This window comes from Amblyomma americanum, chromosome 4 (genome assembly GCF_052857255.1).
Source record: "Amblyomma americanum isolate KBUSLIRL-KWMA chromosome 4, ASM5285725v1, whole genome shotgun sequence".
Lineage (NCBI taxonomy): Eukaryota > Metazoa > Arthropoda > Arachnida > Ixodida > Ixodidae > Amblyomma > Amblyomma americanum.
In genome coordinates, this window is record NC_135500.1 from 59174796 (window position 1) to 59192547 (window position 17752).

Below are 17752 nucleotides of genomic sequence, written 5' to 3' on the forward strand. Positions count from 1 at the left end.
AATATGAGCTTGTGTACAAACGCGAGTAGGCTTGAGTTAGAGCGCTCGCGTTGTGTTCTGCGGGGGAAAAGGGAGCGAAATTTTAAAGCAGGCAGTGGTTTCACAGCAGCACGTTAAAGCGCTTCCACGTACTTACATAAACAACAGAGGTATGACGGTCTAGTCACCAGCATAGCAGATTTGAGCCTTCACTTTTCCTCCCGCAGTATAGCGTTCTTGGCCAGTCGGCTCACGTCCGTACATACCAGTGCATTGGAAATTATATCGCTCGGTAAAGTAAGGAACAAGCACAACAAATGCAGGACTTCGAAGTTTATTCGAACGACTCTATTCGCAGACCGGGTTTACGTGTCAGCTCGCTGCTAGCTGACCGCGACGTATAGACATCGTCCTCCAGTGGCTGACGAGCAATGCTTGCAGGCGAAGGCGTTGGGCTGACGCGGGCAAAGCGTCATCCACGCCGAGCTTGGCCAGAACGTTGTCCCTGGCGAGTAGTGACTGCTGAGGTGCCTACGGGACGGAGTCCTGATTGTTGTTGCCGTTTACGATTTCGGCGAACACCTGAGATGCCGAGGTTCCGCCAGGAGCTGGAATCTTGCCAATAAAAGACGGGAAACCCGATGCAGGCGCGTTTTATGCAAAAAACGTTGAGGGAAAAATGACAGACTTACATTCTGGGCGCAAGCCGGCAGTGCTGAGGACGCTTCCTGCCGTGTGCGCCTCCGTTGCGGAGTTCCTCGCAGATGCCGCTGCGCGTTTCGTTCCCGTAGATGCACTTCGGCCTCCAAAGCTTACTAGGGCTTTCTTACACACTTAGATTTTGCAGCCGTTCTCTTTAGCGATTGCGAGGATTTGCTCAAGCAGCTAGTCCTGTTCCGAGTATTCCTCCTCGGTTCCGGACCTAAGAAGTGGCACCAATGAAAAGGAACATTTGTACTGGCATTTACTCTCGTCGTATTGCACTGCGCACGGAAGAGAAGTGGCAAAGTAACTCACCCGCGGAGGCTTCGTAGGTCCATATCTGCGTACTGCGCAAGCAGCAGGTCCGTGCGGTCGCGCACAGTGCGGGCGGTGAAAACTTTATTTTTCGCCTCTGACAGGCGCAGAGTGATTTCATTCCACGGCCCTGCATATTGCATGCTGTCCTCGTAGGCGTTGCATTCCCTTACATCGCGCAACAGGTAGAAATCGTCGCTTTAGCAAAACGAAGGCGCGGAGCTACCCCACTCCGCTTTGTCCACGACTGGGATGCCGATTTGTGTTTGCCGGAGTCAAGATTTTTTCCCTCTCTCTTGTCGATGTTGTTGCATCCAAAAGGTGACGTGGAGTGGTAGAGGGCGGGTCTCGTGAGTGACCCGGGGGACGTACTTCGCGACTGGCGAGTTTGAGACAGGCGTGCAGGTCTTCTGACGTTGGCACTTGGAAAGGCTTTCCTCAAAAAGTTATTTATTACAGTATTTACAAAACTGATTTACATAAGCCGAAAGATTTCGGCCTCTCCACTTCAACTAAAAAAAAGACAAAACTCCAACACTCTCGCTACTCCGGACCACCGTCGGCCACCACACGGCCTCGCCCGGCCGCCGCTAAAGGAACTCCCGTCTCCAACACCGCGACCCCGGGACCACAACCGGCCGCACACGACCGATCTGTCCGGCTGCCGCCAACCAACTCTTCTCCCCCCTCACCTTGTACTCCCGCCAAAACTACACTCTCAGCCAATAGGTGACTTTCCCGCCACCTTTCGGACGCAACTTATCACAACACAAAATAAAAGCACAAAATGTCGAACACACGGCTAGCTGCAAGCTGCCGAGGCTAACTAGAAACATGCCACAACGAGGGGAGAGAAACAATTTACAACACATGCGTCACTGTCAGCCGCTCTGGCCTAGGGTGCCCGGATCCCCGCTCGCCTCCGGCGCTGGCCCAACGAGCAAGCTGCCGTGGCTAACTAGAAACATGCCACAACGAGGGGAGAGAAACAATTTACAACACATGCGTCACTGTTAGCCGCTCTGGCCTAGGGTGCCCAGATGCCAGCTCGCCTCCGGCGCTGGCCCGCCCGACTCGTGTTTCAGACCGACCGACTTCCAAAAACAGACCATTCCTCCTCGCTTAGGCCGAGGCTCCCGAAACTCGCGCGCGACGCCGCCCTGAGGGCCTCTCCCTTTTGTAGGCGCGTTCCCCTGCTATCCTTCGGCGGCTCTCCTCACGCCTTACAACGACGTACGCCAGCTGCGTCGTGACAGGCGGTTTGGCCAGGTTTGGCTGATTTGGGGCTCTCTCAGTTAGAGATCTCGCGAGACCGTTGCTATGACGAAGACCAACGCTACTTCGTCAGGATAAAGAGCTGAAAAATCGCCCCTCTGTCTGAAAAACAAAAGCTATTATTCGCCTGAAACTTTATGCGAGGGTAGGAATGGGCAAATCGAAGGCGAATACAACAGTTTCCAAGACGATATCACGCCGAGGAATTGGCGAAGAAGCTGTTATCGCTGTGAAGCGGCGGGCAGGACGCCGCCATGTTTGTCAACGACACGTACGTGAGCAATGCAAAGACCGCAACGTAAAAATCTGAATCTCACGTACGTACGTGAGACTCGCGCATACCCTTTGCGTTCTGCGCATGCGCACTGGTCACCAGTAAGAGCTCGACGTACGTGAAACTAAAACTCTCTATTCTCTACAAAATTCCTTTCGCCGAATGCGACGCAAGCTACATCGGCGAAACCAAAAATTCAAAGAAAGAATTCGGCAACATAAAAACGACGTCCGCAACTTCGCAAGAGAGCGCAACTTAGTAGCCGAACATTTCGAGGGCGCCGACCATAGAATCAACTTCGAAGAAACCCGCATCCTCGGAACCAAAACAAATTATCACAAAAGGATCCTTCTAGAATTCTGCACTTCCAAACCACCCCTAACATCATCCGCACAAAAGGAAACCTGCCCGTAGTATATGCCCAGGGACTTCGCTCTTCAACTCAACGAAAAAAAGTCGCCATTGACCGCCTCCCCGCAGTGCTATAACGTGATTAACAGCCTTAACCTCCCCCCTACGCCGCGCCTTTCCCATCACAGCTGTCGCTCCTTTGACCCCCGCCTCCCCTTCATACTACGGTAGCTACAGCCCTCAGTCACCCCTGATGAAGGAGCCGAGTCGGCTTTGAAACTTTTGTGTAAAATTAAAATTTTTGGTTGGAGATGTGCAGTTTACTATAAGTCTTCAAACCCAACCAGACTGGCAAATCTGCCCAAATGTTCAGTTTTCGATCCTCTCGGCGCTCCAATTCTGAATCACCAGCTGGGTAGCAGTAGCCACTCTCGCTCAATACTCAACAAGTTCACGATAGCTTTCGCTGTTAACCACAGGAGTTGATAATAAAACTCCGCGTCGCTATTACTCCGGCATGCTAGTAATTGTTTACCGGATTTTTGCTAGGCTTGCGGCTAGTCATGGTCCTCGATGGATGCACACGTAACGTTGCAACGGGATAGTGCAATTTTTCTTCTTGAAAGTGATGCAAAATCGACCTTTTAACAGCACAACTTCAGGCCGATTGCAAGGTTTTTTTTTCATCTTCCCGATACGACGTGCTGGTAACTACCTTTACCTTTGAAGGGTGTGATCCTTGCGGGGCGACAGAGAAAAATAAACTATCTTCCCGTATCATTACTTAGCAATACAGCGCTGGCCAGTCACATTTACGCCAATTTTCCATATCTAAATTAGCAGCTGGCTCTTCTGCGCACCTCGAATTCTGCAAGTACTTTGGCCCTGTGACCTCAAGCTCATTTCGGTAAACCACTACCAAGAAAAGCACATTGATTTATGTAGCAAACGCCTGGCGCCGTTCATACAGCTCATTTCTAGAAAACCGCTGTTGGTTCCTATATGACACGGAGTGTCTATGCGTAAAATGCGATTAACGCGACGTGGCCGGCAAGGAGGGACGAGAAGTAGCCTGCACTATTCCACTTAGTTTATAAGGTGCAATTGTCCAACGCCAGACGAAACAAACAGCACATATTGCGGAACAATACATGTTTCAAGAAAATGCAAGAGATAGCTTTAGTTTGCAGCCATACTTTGGAAGACTGCATGCACCCCTCACCTTTTTAGGGCTAGATGATGAGAGACACGCAGTCACACACACCCTACATAGCAGTGAACATGGTGCATGCACTGCTTGGTGCAATACTGGCTTCAAGGGGGTCAAAGGGACAGCCGAGATTACATGGCAGACGCAGCTGAAATCTCATGCTTGAGGGCAGTTCGTACTATTCTGTCCTCAAAGGCATCCATAGGCAACCTCTCCAAAAGGTGTACTTCAACCAGCTATCTACATATGTTTGGTCATACCCACGATTCTCATCTTTCTTTAATGTTCACCTCTGACACCCTGTTCCCAACATACTCTTCATCCCTCATTATGTAACCAAACCAATGAAGCGGCAACCTCTGTTGCTTCACACCTGTATTCGCCACCGTAACCATGCCCATTATCATGGTCTCAATTTATCATAGTCACCCCAGAGATCTAAGCATTCGGCCGCCGCGGTGGCTGAGTGGCTATGGTGCTCGGCTGCTGGCCCGAAAGACGCGGGTTCGATCCTGGCCGCGGCAGTCGAATTTCGATGGAAGCGAAATTCTAGAGGCCCGTGTACTGTGCGATGTCAGTGCACGTTAAAGAACCCCAGGTGGTCGAAATTTCCGGAGCCCTTTACTACGACGTCCTTCGTAGCCTGAGTTACTTTGGGACGTTAACCCCCCATAAACCAAACCAAACCAACAAGATCTAAGCATTCGCACCCGACACCTCACATAATATGATGAATACATCAAATTCACTGTACATCGCAAAGCTACAATCACACATTACACCACCTTTGTTCCTTAGAGGAGCTGGAAAAAATTATGAGGAGGTACAGTGCATTAGCAATTCATTCCGAAAAAAAAAACTAGCGAAATAGGGAAAACCCAAAATATTGAATTTTCAACTCTTGACACAAAACAAAGTGACTGCAAACAAAAACCATAGTATAAAAATGGGCATCTCCATGAAGGAGCACCAACAAAGTCGGCAATTCCTGCCACATAAGAAATTTCACTTCCATAAACACAAGTTCTAAAATTTGCACACTGTCCTCCCAAGGCACACATTTCAGTTTACCTCCAATTATAACTATTTCAAAGCATGTAAAGTAATTTAAAGTTTGACTATGCTGACCAAGGCCCGGAACATTTGCTTGATTTATTTGTGTAACGCCTCCAACATCTTGCATCCTTTGAAAACAAGCGAAAACAGAAGTACTGCACCTGTCAATTTCGGTACATCACACAACACAAGTAAATCATATCATAAAAATGTGCACATATATGAGAGAAAAGCAATACGAAGTTGACAATTCATACCAAGTAATAATTCTCATTTCTATGCACATTAATTCTAAGCCATTTCACATTAGTAGCACCAGGCATACATTTCAGTTTACTACTTACACAAGCTAACACAAGTCTGGAACATCTTAACTCACTCAACATTTTTTTACACAATCAAGGAAAGGAGTAATGCAGTTAGTCCATTTTGCGGACACGTTTTCTTAATGCTATGTCCTTGTAAAAGAATGGTCACGAGCAAGCCCGAGCTCTCGTCAACCTGGCAGTGAACGGCCTCTCCTCGTTCCCAATTGAGAGGCACCGCCTCCTCACCTCTCACGACATCACAATGCAGTATAGAAACTCCCGCCAAATTTACCCCATCCTCACCCTTCTCTGACCAAACCCGAGCAGGTGGCATGGCCTCGATTACAAACCGCCACCATGCCATCGCCTTTCCTCCTCTTCCTCATACAAGGAGGGGGGAAACCTCCAGCCTGTCACTTATTTCAAGCACTAGAGCGGATTTTAAACACACATATGAAAATTTCCCGAAACAAACCGAAACCTCCCTTCCGAGGGATGCAATCACTGGAACGATGGGAGGATGCTTTGCGCAGCTTACAGGCGGAGCTACAGCTTCGCATCGTCGGATGGGCCTTGAAGGTCGCCGCGGCCCAAAAGTGCCCGGCCATCTAGAGCGGCAGGAGGGCCCGTCGCCGTCCTGCTCAAACCCCGCCCCTTCACTCATTCTCACGTGATCCCCTGAAGTGGGTCTAATGAAGTTATTACCAACCAACCTATCATGATCAATTTAGTCACAATATTACAGGCCGGCTTTAAAAACGGTTTTGAGCGTGAGCAATGAAAATATTATTACATTTAATTGTGTAGAAGCTGGCATAAATAATAGCAATGCACCTCTCCATTCTTCGGAGGTCAGCGATCTACGAAAACTAGAACTTATAACTATAATAATAAATTACTAATAATAACAAATTGGTTTTTGGGGAAAGGAAATGGCGCAATATCTTTCTGACACATCGGCGGACACCTGAACGGCGCCGTAAGGGAATGGATAAAGGAAGAAAAAGCGAAGAAATGAAGAAACAGGTGCCGTAGTGGAGGGCTGCGGAATTATTTCGACCACCTGGGGATATTTAACGTGCACTGATATCGCACAGCACACGGGCGGCTTAGCGTTTCGCCTACATAGAAACGCGGCCGCCACGGTCGGGTTCGAACCCGGGTTCTCCGGTTCAGTATCCGAGTGCTCTAACCACTTGGCCACTACGGCGGGTATAATCTACAACTCTAAAAATTAATTTGCACCTGTGTTTGCTTATGAGAGGAAACGCGAAAGCGTTTGCCTGTCCTCTCTTTCTCCCTGCACTTTTTCTCCCTGCACTTTTTTCAATATTTTTATTTTAGTTTGTTTCTTATTTTTATTTTTTTATTTATTATTTTCTTATTTTTGTTTCCACATTTTTATATATCACTTTTATTTATTTGATTTTTTTCTAATTCATTTGATTGACAGTGGAGCGGACGCTTCTTGCACACGTTTCCCAAGGACAGGTCTTGCGCACGCTCAGCCAGGAAAGGCTTTCGCCATAATACACAAACCACCCTTGACTGCGCCGTCTTGGTTAGGCGCTTTCTGGATGCCACAGTTCGGTGGTTAATTCGGCCTGCCGTTCAACGCACCTTCTGGCTTCGCAATATTGGCTCGCAATCCTTGCGAAGGCCACATACCCGCTACTTTTTCCCCCTTTTGCCCTTTCTCCCTTATGGCTATTCTACCACTCGTTTTTTTACGCTCACAACATTCGTTGGTGTTTTTTATTTTCAAATCCAGCTTCAGCAGCTAAACCTGTCCAATTAAAAAAAAACACCACCTCGGGCACAATTTCTCTCTGTTTCCTTTGATGCTGGATCTACGCAGCCTTATATCTTATTGTAGTGCTGCGGGGTAACGAAGTGGGCAGAGGTAGGGCAGGACTCAAATGACGCATTTCCCCGCTAAGGTGCGCATTTGAGCTGTTAGGGAGAAAGCATGTGGCGTAGATGAATAAGAACAGGCGGATGATCTTTGCGGAACAAGGGTTGATAAGCTTTGATGATTATGGATTTTTATGGCGCAAGGGCATCTATCGCCAAAGTGCGCCATGGAACAAGGTATTTTCGACTTCTCAAGGTGGGGCCAAAGACCCATTTCTCAAGCATTTCACCGTAAATAAGCCGAACACCGGACCAAGGAAAAGCTTGTACCCATTGTATCACCGGTGGGTGCAACCAGCGGCCCTGGGGATCAGTCCCCGCACCTCCCGCAAGCGAGGTGGATGAGCAACCACTCGGCCACCGCTGCGGTTAAGGAGTGAGTGTTAATGAAGGTAAAATTTTTAGCTGTGAAATGCTATGTTCAAGATAACAGATACATGCATTACAAATAAGGAGAAAAGTGTGACGCGAAGAAAACCTTACAATGCACAAGAGAGCTGGGCTAAAACCCCACCTTGCTCGGTAAAGGGGCTCTCTTGACTAATTGTATAGGTCCTGTATGCAGTTTTTAAAATCAGGTTTGTTGTTCATTGAGGTCAGAGCGGTCAGAACACACAGGCGAAATCGATGTGAATCAATATTAGCCACTAATTTCAGGCTTCGTTTTAAAACCGTTGTTAGAGTAAACCGTACGTGTTTTTACTGCCAGCGCGGTCACGTTGACTTGTAGGATAGGTAGGGTCTGTAAGCTTTGCGAAGCAACAGAACACAAACCCTTTTCAGGGTGAAAAACTACAAGCCACTTTTGTTTATACCCAAGTCGCCAGATTGTTTACTATCAGCAGCGGGAACATATTACGAGTGCGCCCCAGTCGTCTAAGTTTTTCTGGAAGGGGGTATGGTGTCGGAGGGAAATAACCCGAGCAGGGCCCAGCTAAAGTCCTAGCGCTTGCCTCGCGTCACGCATAAATTCACCCCTGGTGCGTTAAGGCTATAGTTCTGGCCCCTGGGATGGGCTCGGCAGGATGCGTGTGGTATTTTTCACGGTAATAAGTAAATTATACTATGTAACATACGCATGAAGTTACAGATAGAAAATATCTGTCAACGTGTATGTGGCTTCAAGAGCTCTGAAGTTATCTGCATAACGAACTTGTTTCAATCTTAGTCCGTGCGAGCAACCTTTTGCATTAACACTTTCAGGCAATGGATCCAAAGAAGCGCAGTTTGTGCTGCACTCCAGACTGCTCGGCCAGCTACAAAGTCTTCCGTAGAGCACAAGCGCTCGTTATTTGTGGTCTACAAGAGCCTTTCCGAGAAGCGACAATGGGAACAAAACTAGGAAATCGCTACAGGAACGTTAACGGATCCGAGCGTAGTTTGCGGAGCGCATTTCGAGCGAGATCACGTTCTGCGGGACTAAGCCCATTTCATTGACGGCAGAGAAGTTAAAAAGCCTCGAGGCAAGCCTAGACTCGCGGTTCGAGCTGTACCTGTCAAGGCCAGTTCGAGGTTTCGCGATGCGGAGCAGTGCGGTGATACACATCCTGAACTTGCTCCGCCGTCTTTCAGCGAGGGCATCCACGAGCAAGAGCCGGCAGGGCATACAAGATTTGAGTATGAACAGGATGAAAAGAAGTGCAGTGCCACGGGGCTTGGGGAACGAAGCTATCCATCAAAAAAGCCCAGAACAGAACAACACGACGTGAACGACGATGATTTACAGGCACCTCCCGACATTCCCCTTCAACTAGGCATGCAGTATCTCCTTCTAAATAGGACTCCGCCTCAAAGCAAATGAATAAATTTGGTTTACCCTAAAGTCGACAGCGTTTTTCCCTACCTCAAGACTCGAAGGACAGAACATTGAGATATACCACGACAAACTGATATCATTTCAGCAGAAAGAAGGCGGAATATTAAGCCCCACATATATAAAGGGCAATTTTCATGCTACAAGAAAAGGCCTCTCGCTGGAAGAGCCGGAAGCCGAACTCAGGGCCCTAGATTGGTTTCCCCTCTGCTGCAGGGCGATGTCGAAAAGCCAGCTGAAATCCACAGGGCTCACTGTTACGGCAAGACTGGGCATGAGGCTAAGGCGCCATGGAGCAGCAGATGGCAAGGCAATGTGTCTGAAAAAAGCGAGCAAATTATCATCTTTAGCGTGTAAACAGGAGCGAGATGGAAATGGAAGGCCAGCAGATTTAAACAAAGATGCCACTCTCAATATTAATTTCAAAAACATATCAAGATAACCCACTAGCCAAAGTGTAACTATATTGGAGATGATGGTTTTGTTTACCGGGCTTAACGTCCCAAACCAACTCAGACTGTGAGGGACGCAGTAGTGAAGAGCGCCGGATATTTTTGGCCACGTGAGGTTCTTCATAAGAGTACAAACATCAAGCTTTATTCGTTTTTTTAGAATGATGCCCAACCCCTTATAAGAGAAAGACAAACACGTGAAATGCGCCTACAAGCGTTCAGTAAAATATAATACATACTTTCTCACACAGTGTTTTGGGTACAGTTTCAAGAACCGAAGAGGGTCTGTGACGTCAAAGACGAGTTCAGATCATGTGAACATGCAAAAACCTGCACTATTACTCTACCGTCTTCGTTTTCATTTACAGAAACACGTACGTACGCAAGCCTATCCAATAGCTAGACTGACAACAAAAGGAACAAACAGCGATTGCCTTTTTTACACGTCCCACTTAACCAGAACGCGTTTCTGACTTCAAAGGCGCCGTAGACTGCTAAAACCGAAAAGACGCGTGGAAAAAAATCTAATTGTGTATTATTCAGCTTGCGTAGGTGAACTCGACATCGTGACTGAAGTAGACCATTGCGTGCGCGCCATTAAAAAAAACTGATCCAAATATTTTTGCCTCTATCCTTTTAACGCGCACTGACATTGCACAGTAAAAGGGCCTCTTATTTTATCTATATCGAACTGGCGCTGCCTCGGCCGGAATGAACCCCCGTCTTTCGGGTCAGCAGCCGAGCGCCCTAACCAGTTAATCACTGCCGTGTCTGTATTAGAGACAAGCTTGAGAAGTTTTTTGAACTGGCAGTATCTCGACCGCCATAATAAAATAAAGCAACCCGTTTCCTTAAGCATTCAGTGATTAATTTTTCCTTGTAGAGGAACATGCGTATTTGAACACATCTCACCGTGAGCGCAAGGAAAGGGAGCACAATGTGGCTAAAAATCTAAAGAACTTCACTGTTGCATAAAATCAGAGAAACATTTGGTTATATCGAGCGAATAAAAAAAATTGCATGAGTTACGGACGTCCACAAAACCGTCATGGATGCTGACTTGCCTGCGCTACAAGCTTTCAAGCTCAAAAACCCGTTTTTTTCGTTTCTTGCGACATTTTACACGATGATAGTTCGACCCATAATCAAATCGATAAAAATTATTGCTAGTCGATCAGCAGGAACGTGACCAGAAATGAACCATTTACCCCCCCCCCCCACCCCCCCCCCCCCCACCCCAATAAAATTAAGTTCTGCCTCATGCCTCAACAAGTCTTTGCAGTGCTGTCGTAGGGCATCAGCCGCTCCTTCTCTCATCCCCACCGAGAGCTATCCTGGTGAAAGACGGTGATACGGGTTCCATTTGCAATGAACCTTATTCAAATGACCTGCTACGTGTCGCCTTATTTTAAACGGTTTCTATGAAACCCACTACCGGGTATTGTTATACATGCGACTCGCCGAATATGTTAGCGTGTTTATTGTTTAGTCTGCGCCCTTTTTATGCTTCATGTGCGTGGCTTCTCTGAAGACCGGTCAACCCATTCGCCACAGAGCTGCAAACCCTTCACGATTCTCAACACACTATACCTTTTCTGTGCGGCACTGTGTGTGCGCTACGATTGATTATATGGCACGTATCATGCACGTGACCGGGATTTCGTTCTTTTTTTAGACGGTTACAATGTATGCTGTTGCATTAGGTTGTGGTGGTAGTGGTAAACTTTAGGTGACTATGTACAGAACGGGTTTTGGATCAGACATTAAAGGCCTGGTCCTTACAAATTCATTGGGGGGGGGGGAGGGGTGTTACCTAGTCCGGCACCCCCGTGGCTTCCGCGGCGGCCCGATTTGAGTGACCACGGCTAGTTGGGACGGGAGGACGGAGCAACCCAGCAGGCCCAAAACCAATCATAACTGCCACAAGAGTTGGGAGAGGGCCGCTTGATTTCAGGAGGTGCCATTCCTCGCACACATTATATACGTGACCGCCGCATTTGAAAGAGTACCCATGAAGAGTCTATCGATAGCTACTGGAGAGGCGTGTTACTGTCGACGCAACAACTGGGTTCTCAGCACGCAAGCTCGTGTAGCTTCCCATGCCTGCTTACACTGAGGTACCAAATCGTTTACCAAGATTTCCTTTATTCACGCATACAATTCCCATATTCACGGCTCTTACGTCGCAAATTGTGTATCTCGCTAGTATTAGATTTCAGGCTCCTGTAGACTACTGTAACATTTCAATAACGAACTTAAGTGGAACTGCATCGCATGTCTTCCCTGGTATTTGTTAAGTATCTAGTGCAGCTTGTACTCTAGTCTTGAAACCGGTCGCAACCATTGTGATTTTTGCACGTTCCAAGTGTCCTTCACGAAAAGAGACGAGGATCCTAATTATAAGGAAAAATACAAGCTGAAGGTAGCTGCAGCGGCATCGAAACGTCGTAGCCGCCGTAAAAAGCGCAAACAACCTACGACACCAACGACGAGGGCTCATTGCTAACGTGGCGACCTTGAAGAGGAAGGTGAAAAAAATTGGCTGAAAAAAAAACTGAGTCCTAACGAAGAGGTCTTCCAAGACAAGGTCATGGACCTTCCCGCGAAGCAACGAGAAGCCGCTCAGCATTTCTCCCCGGCATCAAAAAGGAAAAGCACACGTCGAATGGAGTTTAGTAAAGATTGGACGCTAGAGTGCGTGCTAATGAAAATCAAGAGTCCAAAACTGTAAATATTTGAGAAAAAATGAAATCCTTGTGTTGCCTTGTGACATCACGCTGAGAAAATACCTAAGCTGTTAGAAATCCAGTTTTGGAATTTCGAACAACGTCCTCAGCGCCCTGAAGGAGGAGGTAACCAATGGGATGGACACCTTTCAAATACATGGAAGGCTCCTCGTAGATGAGCTCAAGCTCAGTGAGCGCACGTCGGTCACTACATCGAGTCGCGTCATAAGGAATGGTCTATTTAGGCCCCTTTACACCGGTGAATAAAAGGAACCTTCCATATGACCACGGCATGGTGGTAATGTTTGTGCCTTTTTGCGGGAAAGTGGACTCAAGTCATTGCTGCGTTCGGCGCACATGGGGACGTGAAAGAAGAACTGCTCATGTAAATTCTTGTCAAAGCTGTCATACTTGCGGATGGGACAGGCCCCCACCTAGACTTCGCCACAACCGACGGGGCAACGTGGAATAGAAAAATGTGAAAGATTTTGGAAATTGGAGCAACGGCCACTTCAAAAAACTACAAGATCAGACATCCAAGAGAAAGAAGCCGCTTACAGTACTTCGTGTCCGATTTCCCGCATCGGATGAAGTGACTGCGCAACAACCTCCTCTCACACGTCTTCGACACACTGGGTGGCTTGGTGAGCTTTTCATTTCTGTAATTCTTTCCTTGTCAGCATTACGTTTCACCACTGGAAAGAAAAAAACAAATACAGGGCCTCGAGCTGGAGACAAGCTCTAGGGCTAACATATTTTCTCTGCTGTTAAATGGGAGTTTTTGCGGCGTTCACATTTGGGAACACAGGTGTCTACTAGGCAAAGAATTGGTCTCATGAGGGGAGAGTTCTGTAAGCTACAGTTCTCTCACAATCACCATGGTTGAGACATACTTGAGCGATCAGCCAGATTTACTGCGTTGTAGAAAAATCCCACTCGTCGGGGATCTTCCGCGTTATACATTAATCAGGCCGCTGTCGATACGAATGCCCGCAACTAGGATTTACATTGCTTCTTTATACATTTTTTTTTGTGCATTTCAGCAGAATACCACAGCACGGACTAAATGAAAAGACCATCTGTGCTGGGCATAAATGTACGGAAATACTGTGCGGAAAGACTATAGCTATGTATACCTTAACTTGCTTTCAGGTTTTACTGGACGCCATCAAGAAGTTGCATGAGGTGGACGGCAGCGCGGTCAGACTCAGAGTCATGCACAGCATAACCGAGGCCCACCTGAACCCACACAATTTTAAATGCGCGTGGCGTTAGCCTACCAGCTGTTCGGTCCACAAGTCCTCGGCGGCCTGTAGTTATTCAAAGAAGACCTGCAGGCTTCAATGGGCAGCATTAGTCCTAACCTGCGGTTTTTCGAGTAATTGAACGGAAAAACGCCATACAACCCGTAAAAATAAGCTTGACAGCATGTTTTCGAAACAGTATTGCGTGCGACAAAATTTTAATCACGCTATTCAGTGTATCCCGCCATAGTTAATCTTGTGACAGGCAGTTTGCAACTTCTTTATCGCAGTGAAAAGTAATGAAAGCTGTCTTGGTTTTGCGACCGTCGCTAGTGATAGCACTTTGTGACAGCCAAATAGTCGCCCGGTATTTACATCAAGCGTGCAAGAGGAACTAACCTGTGAAGATGTCAAACACTGCTCAGTTTTCGATGCTTAACGCACAAGAGGAGTTTGATCATCGAATAATGCTCCATATTGTTGTGGTCGCGAGTGCCAATTGCTTGCTTAAGATGCCCTTGATAACAAAATGCTTTCTAAAAATGATATGAGCGGATTTTATGCTATTTTTTCTGCATGCAGTACGACCAGCACCGTGATCGCGGTGTCATGTTCGCGCGCCACTAAAAGGACACGCTGCGGAGCAACCCAGCGGCTGTTGACTGCCTCTCTGCATTCCTGGCTTACCTAGGAGAATGGGAAGCGCACACTAACGGTGCAATAGGATTCCTAAGCGAATCTACTGCGCTGGTACTTAGCGTTACCATCAAAAGCACCACTCTTTGACTAGACTACCTCACAACAAAATTAGGCTACAGGTAGCTAATAAACGCGCGGCTAAGCCAGGAACCCCTCGAGAGAATCATCAGGATAGTGAACCAGTGCAGCGGCTGCAATGACCATCCCATATCCCAGCAGTTCCTGGCAACCATGAGCTGTATAAGCTTCTCCAACTTAGTCCGCTCGCCAGATGAGGGGAATGCAGGCGAAGCCACCCTGTATTTCCTCTTGAATCCATGGGCAGCCACTGGAGCTGTTGATAATACGCAGGCTCTCAGCGAGTTAATGTCAGAAGCACGGGCTCACTGCTAAGATGAGGACACCAAGCATCTCGCTGAAAGCGACCACGAGCCGTACGTGTCAGCGAGGAGCGACCGCTGGCTGATATACTATATCAGTGGCTACGCCACCATCATGCCACTGAAGTGCACCGTGTGCGGAACCCTCCTACTTACATCACGGCACTAAGCACAAAGCGATTGCACTGAGTTCACCATGGAGAATGATTTCGGCGGACTTTTATGTCAAACAGTCGCTGTTTCACTTCCTTCAGGATGTTTTCAAGGAATGCTTCAGCGTAAGCCGCCTTCATCACGACAGCGTCATGGATGTGACTAGGCTCTTGCGAACGAAGGGGAGCATGGTTGGCTGCGAGGAGCATCGCCCTGCTCTCACAACACACATCATGTGTTTTACATACTTCCAAGGCTTCACTTCTTCGTGAAGTCCTTGAACCGGCAACAAGGGTGTAGGCGCGAATGGGCGCAGCATAGAAAAAAGACGAGATGCTCATAAAGAGCAGCCTTTTTCATAACTGGGAGAAATGCGCTGCCATGCCGTGGTCTCTCCGGAAAAGGCGACTCGGAAGCCTGTGTTTTCTTGCTTGGCTGTTACCAAAAACTTATTGTTCGGAGATCCCGGGGCCAGACGCGCATGTCCAGATCGTTGGGAGGATCGTGTACACGCAGATGCCTGCCTGTACACATGCTCGTTGGACTCTTGTAAAAGGGTGCAGGAGGTTTGCGTTACCATCACTACTGTGTTTGCGCATGGGTAAACGTACGAGTCCAACGAGGAACACGGCGACGCAAAAGGACCGTTTTTTGGGACTAGTCTGCGTATATAAAAAAGGATTTGTTGACGTGGCTCTTTGACGCAAGAGCAACGGTGCCAAAAGCGGCAATCACACGGTTACATCGATCACTAGATGAAAGTAGAATTTCAGGTCGTTCGTTTCTTCGAGGAAGGTTTACGCCCAGTTTCCTCTAGTGTCGTTCGGCGTGCAAGATGGACAGAAGGCATGCTTGCAGATGATGCCAGCAGAGCATATATTTACAGCATAAATATACAAAGGGTAATACCGGAAGAAGCAGAAATGAAATTAAAAATGAACAAATTTTGCGCTACTTTATTCATCGACCCGACAAGTTAGAGCCTAAGGAGCACCACGTTACATGGTAAGCATGGAGCACCAGCTCGGACTGGACTCCCCTTCATCCATTAGCTTGCACTTTTCAACACTTATTAAACAAAGAATTAAGGGCGGTCATTTTCAGTGGCCCGCCCTAAGCATCAATTCTCCAATCAAAAATAACATGCGAGATGGCGACTAACCAGTGGGTCGAGCTTTGACTCGAACCCAGTGTCTCGTTAACAGCACAAAGCAAATCAAAAACAAATACGCTAGCCACTCTCTCTCAAGTAAGAGTTTTCGTTTCCCACTGGTCACTCCGTCGACTGTCCTTTTCACACACTCACACACCGGAACGCTTTCTCCCCTTGCTCTGTCCGGCACTCTCCGCGTCTGGACCACCACAAGTGTATCGTGGCAGGCACCTCCGGGCTCAGAGAGATCCGCTCACTGGCTTGAGCTTGTAGAATAGGTCGTGGTGTTGGCCCAGCGGCTACCCTTGGTTCCGCGGCCAATTAAGAGCCCCGTGGTTTTCGCCGGCGTTTCTTCGAGGTTCCCTCGGATGCAGCCGTTTTCTCGCAAGAGACCCCTGGCTTCTGTTTTCTCATCTTCGTTGGGATATTTCATTTTTTTCGAAGTCAAGCCCCGACGTTTGGTATTGCCGCTTCGTTTTGCTGTCGATGTTTCTAATGTACTGTCTTTATAGAAGGCACGGCTCGGTTCCTACCGGCGATGCACCACTTGTTCCGTCACTTGTTGCCGCGTATACCGCACGGCCATAGTTACCATCGTTAACGTATCTACTACATGACAGCGTTAGTTTTCTCTGCAATAATGTGAATACACGACCAAAGCAGAGAAGAAATTACTCGACAGTCGTGAGGTTATACAACAAAACTTTACACGAAGGAAGGCAAAATGAATTTTCGTCGGCCAGTAATCCTTGAGATGTACTATAATTCTTGCAGGATGTTAGGACACGCATGCGTTTAGTTTCTTCTTTAATGTGTGTGGAGGACTGTGTATATATGCCCACAATTTATTATTACTGTTCAGGTCTAATTTACGTCTCTGTTTGTTAAGTCAGTTTTCTCGCCCTGCAATAGCACGGCGATTGCTCAAGCCGATTCAAATGGCCGCCTCCTTGCCTCCTATTCACTGTACAATGAAAGGTAATAAATATTATTAGCGCACAACACAACCTTTACTGTGGACAAAAACAGTGAAGAATAATATTGATTTAAACCACATTTTTGCACTTCTACAGCGCACATGGTCACGCTCGTATCGAACAGGAAAGAGCAGCGAAGGGACCTTCTTTCGCGGTGCGCGATCGTAGTGAACAAGACAAGTAGACGCAAACACTCTGCCTTTGGAGGCAGGCCATATAAGCATTCTTATCAAACAGAAAGACTTAAATGCTCCACTAGTACTTTAATTGTAGTGCTTCACATGCTGAAAGAGAGAAAAAAAACGAAGCACCTCGCAGACAACCACTTTGTTCAGTGACAGCGCACGTCTGCGCGGTGGGTTCTGTGCAATTGGCACACGCCAAGCTGAATGAAACAATTCCTACCTCCTTTGTAGACCGTTTTTACCTTACCGATCTGCAACACCTAGATTGGAGCTTGGAGTGTCCTCGGTTTTGCTCTAATAACATTCAAAATTGGCGGCACGATGCACGGCGCTCGGATCCCGGAGGCTATGGTGGGATCGTGAAGTTTGCGGCATCTGCAAGGTGGCCCTGCAGAGACTGCGGTTCTGGTTAACCACTGCTGTTGTTCGCCAGATATTTAGCGCTCGTTTTACAGCAGACTAGAAGCGCAAGATGAATGGCTTATCTAAAATGTGTACCACGCAATTTAAGCTGAAAGAAAAATGTGGGCTCGGCGGCACTACTAGCATGCGGTGCGCTAATCCTTTCGTCTTCATTGTGCAGCTC

The 17752-nt window shown here is 47.6% G+C and overlaps 1 long non-coding RNA gene across 1 annotated transcript; it reads right to left on the reverse strand.

Moving 5' to 3' along the window:
• Positions 1 to 344: 344 nt before the first annotated feature.
• Positions 345 to 1283, reverse strand: LOC144130135 (uncharacterized). Its single transcript, XR_013313982.1, has 3 exons — positions 997 to 1283; positions 672 to 901; positions 345 to 594 (listed from the first exon to the last, which is right to left on the reverse strand). It is a non-coding gene; the product is annotated as an uncharacterized LOC144130135 (long non-coding RNA).
• Positions 1284 to 17752: the final 16469 nt, after the last annotated feature.